We start from the raw sequence: 10247 nt of genomic DNA on the forward strand, positions 1-10247 counted from the left end.
AACGCAGACAGCCCCTCACGGACAAATGCCCGCACACACATAATAAAACACGGGCAGCCCCTAACGGACCACTCCCTGCAAACACACAACAAAACGTAAACAAAAAATAATAAATCCAGTCCTGGTCCTCTCTCGTCTTCCACTGTCTTCTCTCCTCCTTTTATACTCCAGTCACTCCGCCGTGAGACGAGAACGGTGTGGCACGCAGCTAGCGCTCATTATCATTCGCCACCGGCCCGCTCTCACGGCCTCTCGCCTAGCTGCTTGCCACAGTGACTGTCACAGGCTGTTCAATTCGAAATGCTTTTTGCCATCGTATCACACGTGCATAAGCATAATGCACGATATTTAGCATTTTGTAGATATCAGAAATCTCTGCATGTAATTTCAGTGAAATGCAAAACATGAGACATGGAAGCTGTGAAACCCAAGCCAGAAGAAAAAAAAATCCTTATTATTGTTGGCTAAAGTCAGTATTTATGAACAGAGGCGGGGGAAACCTACAGTGCTATGTACTCAAGAACTCCCTAGCAAGCATTGCAAAAGCTTATTATTTCACTCCCAGCATGTTATACATTCTGCCTCTTAACTTGACGCCACACCCTGCACTCAACAATCCTGTACCACTAACATGTTCCTTTTTCCTTCACTCTTCTTTTAAAAACCATATGATCTACAGTGCTATTTGTGCAGCAATTCTTTTCACAACTCAGCAATTCAATTCTCTGTAACAGATTCCTCATTATGCATCACTGGAGGAGCAAACTCTGTGAATGGGAAAAAGGGCACATCTGCATCCATGACTGATGTGGAACAATCAGAGGCAACAGCGGCACATAAAACATGCCACTAAACCAGTGGCTAATACATTAATTGTGTCACAGTAGGTACATCTCACACAACCATATGAGAGACATCCTTTAGCTTTCACAAGAGTATAAACCATGACACTACCAGAGTAATATTTGGAGGGAAACTTCTTAAAGTATATGGCTCTTATTCAAAATCATATGATCTGCTATGAGACATACAAACAGATACTTCATAATACTTTTTGTGCAACTACAAGGCTTCAGCAATGAAAGAGAAAATCTTTGTGAACTGTTAAGTTAAAAATAAAAAATGAGGACCTTTTAAGCAGACCAAGCTATAGCAACGTATAGCAACAAAGAGCAACATAATATAGTGTGCAAGACATTGACACAAAAGCAAAAAGGAAACAACTAGATTGTATGGGTAATTTACTAAAAAAGATTTGAAAAGAAACAGTTTAGCCCATGAATCTTATTAGGTGACATAACATACGCCCAGTAGTTCTTTCTGAAAGGCTTATGCTTTCATTCAGTCCACTGTCAAAGCAACTGATAAGCAGAAGCTTCTAGTTGGTCTTATAGCTGATGTTTTATACCAGTTATACGCCAACCACACTTCAAACACCGAGTGCCTCCTGAGATAGTCTGAGAGCACTAGAAGCATTCACACTAAAGGCATCTGAAAAATTAACATGGATAATGTATTTTTTTTCATTAATTAATATATAATTAAATATGTTGTTTCAGGCAAGTATATTTGCCGCAACCAGTGTCTTGACAAGCTAGACTTAGGGTAAGTACAGCTCTTTACACTGAGAGAAGAAAAATGTGCATGAGGAGTTTCACTTCCCAATGTTGACTTGTCACAGTAGGTAGGGTTGTGCAACCCTCAAGGTGGAATTTAAGGTGGAACATTAAAATAAGTGGAAATCTGAAATAATTACAAAGGACTAAAGTTGCATTGCTGTTTAGGTACATGCAATTTAGAATGTACCTACTACAATTTTATTTAAATCCTGTTCGATCGGTTTAACAGGTTTGAATGCACAGTAATTTAATCTGACATAACCATTTACCTCACAAATTGATTTAAAAAAAAAAAAAAACTTGCAAAATTTACAGTAGTTCCCTCATCCTCTCAGGGTTAAAGTAAATTTTGCAAGGCTTTTTTTTTTTTTTTTTTGCCAAGGCTAATGCTCTAACTCTCTCCTGCCTCCTATATACTGTGAATGAAATCAGTGGTAAATGTAATATTTCCAAGTCAATATTTCCATGCATCAAATAGTCAGATGACAAAATCTAAAATGGTGAATTACAAAACCTACATTCTGTGGAAAAGGAATTAAACTCAACCACTCTATTATCTTTTAAAGTAAAAAAAAGCTCTTAATATAAAAGGTTTCGTTTGCATAGTTTTCGAGACCTTAAGCTAGTGAATAAGGCAGACTTATTTCCCTTTTCCTTCAAAAATGCAGCCCCACCCTAGTTGGTTTTATACTTTGGTTTGCCCTAAGAGGGCGACAGCGACTGAAACAGTTACAATATGAGCACACATCATGGGCGTTTTCTTTAGCAAGTACCAAAGACAGGAGCTTATACGTGTCTGCACAAGCTTAAACATTTCCTCTGGATGTTTCTATTAAATAATTGTCAGACTACTTTTTGCCAACTAGGCAGAAACACACCATTAACTTTGTGTTTGAATTTCAAGTTTGCTAAGTAGGCCTAGCTATTGTTAAATACAATTACCATCACTCCCTGAAAATAAACTCATCCTCACATGTCTGCAAATCCACCCTGTGATCTGAATACTGGGAATCTGTTTGAGCAGTCACAGAAAGAGTGAAATCGCATGTCATTCTCAGATTTTACTGTGTTTAATTCTCACACCTTTGTTTGCAATGTCGGATGTCAGGAACAAATTCAAGATGACTGTAAACTAAAACTATGCGAGATGCAGAAAGCCATTCATAGTTACCATGCCAATGCCATGAAACTGTCACTTGCCACAAGCAAAATTAAAGTTCATGCAAGTTTCTCACAGGAAAGCAAACATCATGTGCAAATCCTCATTTGCTAGCCTAAATGCCCCACAAGTCACATGGTATGACTGAAGACACTGGAGTACACAGTCATTTCACTCATTTAATTTCACAGAAACCAAATTATCAAAGTCATTATCCACTCTTATCTTACACATAAAAAAGGGGGAGCGCATCAGTCTTTTTATTTCCATGTAATGAAAAGGTTTAGATGGCCAATTCACGCGGGCAACAATTCCTCTATGTCAAACACTTCAATATTTGCTCCACTCAGTATTTGTTCAAATAATGTAACTAGTTAACCAAAACTGATCAGTGTCGATCAGTGTCAATCGTTTAAAAGTCATGCAAGGCTTTTGGCATGGCCAAGTCAAATGACTTCTTACAAAACAACAAATAAAATTCTCCCTCGACTCAAAGAGGAATTATCAAAGACAGAAAACTACTGAGTTTGAGTATGCAAGTGCCATCAGCTCTTATATACACTATTTAAATCTTTAAAGTGGTGCATTGTCCTTCATGGCCTTTGAAGCGGTCCCGTGGCTCCCAGTCCAATTTATCATTCCCTTTTGATAATTTCTGCATGGAGGAGGCTGAGGACAAAGAGATATCTGTTTAAAGCCTTTTGGTTTAGGCTAAAGAAATGTTGAGAATTTGTTTCCTTTACTTAAACGTGTCTTTCAGGCATTTAAAGCAATGATGCATTGCAAGCAATGATGCATGGCAAGATAAGATGCACGTGCGTTCAATGAAATGTGGTTTCAGTAAGACTAATATATATATATATTTTAATCCCTAAAGTCAGCTCACAGCTGTGGTCACTTGAAGAGGTTTCCCCTAGAGCAGAAAAGCATGAAAATACTTCATGTAACATTAGCACTCCAAACAATGCTGGGATCAGCACAGACAGGTACATGCTTGCGGGGACCTGCCCTCATATACATTTTCCCAAGTGCTATTCCACTGTTATTTACTCTGCTAGAAAACAACTCTTGACAGCAAAAGCGTTCATTTAAAGCCATCCCAAGAAAATAGAATATTTATCCAAACTTATAATCAATGTACCTCTCAGTCCCATTCTAAAAAGAATGGACAAACTTTGCTCTAAACATTTACAAAAGCACAATCCGTCTTGAAAATGGGCTGCTTCTCTGAAGGGGTTGAATTAGGAGTAACGAAAACACATCACTTTCTTTTGCCAAGTTCCAACCTATTATTTGGGAATCCATTGCTAGAACCTATCGCTACCCTGTTGTTTCATTAACAGACGGTTATTTCTGAGCTGTGACTGAAATAGTCATAAGCTCGCTGTGATAAAGGCCAGTCTGGACGGGGCTGTCACACTGTTTGCAAAGAACAACATTTGGCAGAGCAGCTGTGTACACTCAAACGGGTGACATCTACGAGCCCTGCACTTAGTTGTATCAAGTTTGCTGTCACCTCGCTAAAGGTGGAGCTAGCCCAACAAAACCGCTGGTTACAAACACATTTTACTAACAAGGTTTTAACCATATTGAATTCACAAAAGAGTTAAACAATGCCATCTAGCTTTAAAAAGCTTTGCAACCACTCAATTTAACAGAATAAATATCCTTACATATTGTCGTGCATGAGAAAAACTGGTGCTTAGAACCAAACGCGACCATAATCACAGGTCTAAGATGTGTCAGACGACACGGCAATGCTTCCATCTGGCTGAGGTTGTTTTGGAAACAACTGTGCAAATCTAAAAAGAGCAGACTTTATGGCACAACACAGGCGGCAAACGCTGCAAATCCAAAGCTGGGGACACGCCCTTCGCACAATAAGAGAAACCTACATGCACACCATCTCTCAGCCCGCACATAGCGCACAGAAAGCTCAGAGCCCCACCCAGGCCTCCAGTCACACGCATTCCTTGATAGAGCCGTCAGGCCAACTGGAAGAGAGCCCAGCCTCTCCTGCAGTGACTAACTCCAAAGCAATGTCCTACTCTCTACCCAACCACTTAACTCACCCAGTGGGTCTGAGCTGGGTACAAAAACAGGGTACTCTTTCAAAGTTTCCACTTACTAACACCCGATGAAGCAAGGAAACTTGATCCTTTTCTTAATTCATTAAAAGAAGGGAGCCAGCCAATTTCCAAATTCATAAAGACTAACAGAAGCCCCTCATGACACTGATTAATGCACAGCAAAAGTAGTCATAAAAATGGTTGTTTGCATGGTTGAAAAGGTCTCATTTCTCCAATGTAAATGAAGATTTATATAGTCGTGCACGAGCTCACATTTGTAAAGGTTTAGCAATGCCGTGGGTTTGATAAGTGATAGAATTGTTGGGCAAACAACCAGACCACTAATTATAGAAAAGCCACTGCAAGCGTTTAATGCCACACTTTTTCCATTAAAGTGTCGTAATATTTAATAAGAGATAAACGCACATACAGTCAGCCTTTACACAATGCAATAACATAAATTGTGGCCTCTGGCTTTGCTTACAGGAGACGCTTGGTCGCCCTTTAGCAGACACGTTTCTCCAAAGCAAATTATAGGATACTTTTTATTGTGACAAGTGTAAGTCATATTTCTCCATTAAATGCTCATCATTCATTTTCCTTGCAAGAGGCAGGCAACTATGACATAAAGCAAGCGCTCATACATAAAAAGGGATAACTACAATTTGGTTTTAAGTTCCACTTTTACTTCCACGCGGACTCAATTCAAACCCACAAAGTGACCAAACTCTCGTGCAAGGACATACGCTTTCAGTCTTATTGTGGAAATATCAACTATTTACAGGAACAAATTGGGATCAAAAATATAACACCATAAAAAATGTGCTGTGAATTACACTAAATATATGTTGATTACCGAAACGTTAGAGAAAGCTCTATTGGTACATAATAAAGGCTGTCAGTATTCACATTGAGTCACTTTTTTTGTTTATCCTGTAAACAAGGCTTTCCAAACTGAGTCAAAGGATATGAGTCAGCAATCAAATATATGGTGATGACTGATGGGAAGGTAACCAGCTCAGGGTGCGTTGTATTTAATTCGCCATCAGATGGTTTTATATTTAGGTCTGAAACAGCACTGCCAAGGGTTTTGTAGAAGTGAAAAGGCATGTGGTTTGAAACGCACAAATAACTCAGTTCCCAACTTTTTGCTCATCTACAATTCAACTAGAAATAAACTCAAGTAAACTGTGCCTAGAATGATCTAACCTCTGCAGTCTCCTTGTGCTGTTGTAAACAAGTAGATGCATAACTACATTACTGAAATGGTGTGATGTAGTTCGAGCTGTAGTGAAACGTTCAGTCTACGTCAATAAATGCAGATAATCAAATCACCTTAGAGAATACTTCTGAATGCATTAGAATTATAAATAAAATATGCCCTCTGTGTGTAATTTATTTTTTCCACAAATATAAGCACGCAACTTTGAAACAATGCAAGTATCGTCACATGCAGCTCTGTCAGTCACTGGGAGCCAAGAATATGTATGTAGAGTCACTACAATATCTGTATATTATTGATTGGTACACTCTAAAAAATGCTGGGTTAAAAACAACCCAAGTTGGTTTGAAAATGCACCGACCCAACAATTGAGTTGTTTTAACCCAATGGTTGAGTTGTTTTAACCCAGTGGTTGAGTTGTTTTAACCCAGTGGTTGGGTTAAATGTTGCTTAAGACAACCCAATTGCTGGGTAAGAACTATATACTGAATGTAGTAGTTAACAGTCACTAACATGTTCTAATTGCACTAATCTGTAGGTTTGTTCAATTCAAATGCAGAAACCAAAATCAATATGTAATCCATTACATCAATCAGCAATGACAGGTGTAGCTACTAGTTAACAATTGGAAACAATTGCTACATGTCATGGAAGTCAGTGCATGCGATGTATGCATCACTGTGGTTATAATATAACCTATTTACTTGTTGCCCCAGTAAATTATGGTTTGTGATTCCTAAACGTAGCCGTTTCTGAAAACAAGAGGACTCACACATAATTGAAGCATTAATGTCAGACCAAAATGAACAGCCTTGGAAATTGAAGCTTATAAACTATAAACGGACTAACCATCTTACTGTCATGCGATCCTAATCAAATGCAGACCGTATCTTCTATTTCAAGCACAACAGCAAATGTAATCTAGCAATCCAACTGGATTGCAGAAGTACAATGGAACTACAGTCTAGCATGTGTCGTTGGCACACATACAAAATAGAAAAATAATATGATGTCCAAAATTACAAGCATGATACAAAATGTCTAAATAATAATGAAAGTTAATTCACAGAACATAATACTATAAAGTATTAAAAGTATTTAAAAGTATTTAAGGCAGCAAATGGGATCATCTGGAGATTATAATTATTTTAAAGAAAAATATAATATTAATAATAAAAAGTGTGCCGTACATATATGCGAAATAAATCTTTTAGCACAAAATAAAATAGATAAGGGCTAAAAAAAACTTGTAAAACTTGCAACTCTGCTATCTATTAAGGTATATTTGTGCAAGACTGTGTGTTACAACAACTCTGTCAATAAGGAAAATGATGAAATATGAATGCCTGACTCTGACTCAGAACCATATTGGCAAAGCCATAATGTATTGTCCAACTTTGTTCTAGCTACAAGCCAGTATTTCTCAACCATGGAATGATGATAACTCCAGGGTCTGTCTGAACAGGAAAATGTGTACCAAGATAATGCAACAAAGTCTTCAGACTTCATACTTCTTCAAATGATCCCTACATCCTGAAAGGTATTATCTAAGAAATCTTGTGTGTAACTGACAACTTATCTGTGATGGATAATCATCACAAATTCACGGAGAGTTGACTTCTTTCATCCTGTACACTTTAGAAAAAATAAATAAATGAAGATTCAAGACGTGAGAAAACAAGCAAATAGAGAATGAAACACCCCGCCACTCCTTCCTTGGCGTTCCCATCACAAGTCCTTGACAAGCCTTTAAGGAAACGACAAAGGAAGTGTGCACAAGTCCAGACTCTTTCCGTTTTCACACTGGAATAGAAGGTACTATGAAGCACACCATTATCTGACCTATCAACACATAGGAGGAGGAGGAGGAGAAAGTTGTGCCTCCACTGTAAACCTCCAGGACAATCACACATCAGATGAAGACACACAGGCCTCCAAACATTGTTTCTACTCAACATTCAAATCAAGTACCAATCAAGATAGCCTAAGCAAGAAGCTTGTTGTTCTGTTTTAAGCCAAACACTTTGTAACCTTCAAATACAACCAAGGTTGATAGAGATTGCTGAAATTGAGGCAACCACAGAAGAAATAAACTGGGGGGAAAACGTAACACCAAACTTCAAGTTTATAAAAATAAAACAAAAGACTTAAATGAAAACAATTTCAATATAATTACTTTAATACAGCTTTAACATAGTACTATATTACTGTCTGACTGCTTTATTCTGCTATGGAGTCATCTGTTCTGACAAAACAGAAGAAAGCTTTGGGTGTGGCAGGAGAAGGGGGATGGGCTCCAAATGTGAAAAATCTGCTTGTGAACATTTTTTAAATATATCTTAAATCAGATAAACTGCAAGACAGCTTTTTAGATGTCAACACTCCATAGACAGCTCCAAACTCAGCACTTATCTGCAACTTTCCCCTTTATGTCCGACTTGCTCTCTTTAATCCATTCCTTTCACACTCTTATTTTATTATATAAAAAACCTTCAGTGATCCTACTGCAAAACAGCTCCATAACTGAAGTCATGCCGCAGTCTGGCGTGAATAAAACACCTTATTCTTTCTGCTCCATAGCAAGCCTTGCTTTCCCCCTCTGTGCTTCAAACCTGGTTTCAATTAGTAAGTCTTTCCAAACCACTACATTCCATTACCCCCTCCTCCCTTCACCCCCTCTTACTCACTGCCCACACCCAGACCAGGGATCCAGGTTAAGAAAATCAAGGCAAAATAGAACAGAATTTCAAAACTGCATTTAAACATACACATTTAGGTTGTTTTAAGGATAAGAAGAATGTTCAAAACCAATTAAAATCTCAACAAAACGTATAATAAAGCAGACAAATACAAGAAAACAATTCACCCACAGTGAAGAATATGTGCTGACGTTGACCAAAAATCGTGAGCTATGACCAGATTTGGTATGGCAGAATAATGATAATTTAAAGAGGAAATATAAAAAAATTAAATAAAAACTGTGTAAGTTTGTAACGAATTTATGTCACTGTACATGCATATATGTCGTGTGGGGGGAAATAATAATATATAGAGTATAGCGTTCTTTTTTGTTTTACTTTTTTTCCAAGTCAGAGACAAGCTATCCACGTTGCACTCACTCTCTTAACTTGGGTAGCCTATATATTTTGCATGACATGCAAAACCTAGCATATTTGCCTTAAATATAAATCCCTTTTTTTTCTGAGTGATTTAGCAGGTCAACTAAACGCTGGATTGTGAACGCAAGCAAACTTTAGTATTGTTGGGAATAAAACGTGCGCAACAGATGACAATTGAGCATGTAGGCTACACACCCACCCAACCCTCTTCATGTACGTTCAACAATACGGATGATAATTTTGAGATTTTGTGACATAATATACTTTCATAGAACCAAATAAGCAAATATGTTTCGTTATTAGACATAATTAATAATATTTTAATTTCAGAGACGTCTCTAGGAAACTACTTTATGCAACGTGAGCGTCGCACACCAGAACTGCACAACTAATTAACCTCAGGAGACACACAAACGTACCTGGAACCTTCAACACCTTTGCTCTGGCATCATCCGCGGTCCACAGCTTTCTGCCACAGCCCAGAAAAGTTTTCCACCACGCTTTCCAAACTAAACTTTGACGTATTCGTGTACTCTCGTTTTTCTCGATGCTTGAAGTCTCTCTTTGTGATTTTCTTGCTTTGTTAGTTACTTTTCTCTCTCTTCCTCTCACTTTCGTACTATTTCTTTTCCTCAGTGCGCTTGTAACTCCGGGCTATGGAGAATGGCAGAGTTTGGGCTAGGGCTGTGGAGTTCTTCAGTGGAGAAGAGGGCGGGGGTATCAGTGTAGTAGGGAGTGGACCCTTATAATTTTAGTCCAGCCCACCTACTGTTTGAGTGGCATGCAGGTTTAACGCAGCGATAAAGCACGACAATGTGGATTGTAATCAAATTAAAACTAAGGTTGAACTAAGAACAAGAGTCCGTTTAATTATCAGGTTAGTGTAAGTTGGCACATTTTTAAACGTTTTTACAAGTTGTAATTATCACATGAAACATGTTTAATAATAAAAATAAAACAAATCCTGGACAATAACGTTTGAATTGTTTTTGTTTTTTAGTCAAGATTTTAAGGCATGTGCCTGCCCTGTACAGAAATAGACACACACACACCAAAAAT

General features: G+C 38.0%; 1 protein-coding gene across 3 annotated transcripts in view; it reads right to left on the reverse strand.

Annotated features, from left to right (window-relative positions):
* ahnak (AHNAK nucleoprotein) overlaps nucleotides 1–9871 on the reverse strand; it is a 31356-nt gene extending 21485 nt beyond the window's left edge. For all 3 annotated transcript variants that reach the window (XM_067457788.1, XM_067457789.1, XM_067457787.1), the window contains exon 1: nucleotides 9608–9871. The gene's annotated coding sequence lies outside the window, so the exon portion shown is untranslated. The remainder of the gene's footprint in view (nucleotides 1–9607) is intronic.
* Between the last annotated feature and the right edge of the window lie 376 nt (nucleotides 9872–10247).

This window comes from Pseudorasbora parva, chromosome 11 (genome assembly GCF_024679245.1).
Source record: "Pseudorasbora parva isolate DD20220531a chromosome 11, ASM2467924v1, whole genome shotgun sequence".
NCBI classification, from domain to species: Eukaryota; Metazoa; Chordata; class Actinopteri; order Cypriniformes; family Gobionidae; genus Pseudorasbora; species Pseudorasbora parva.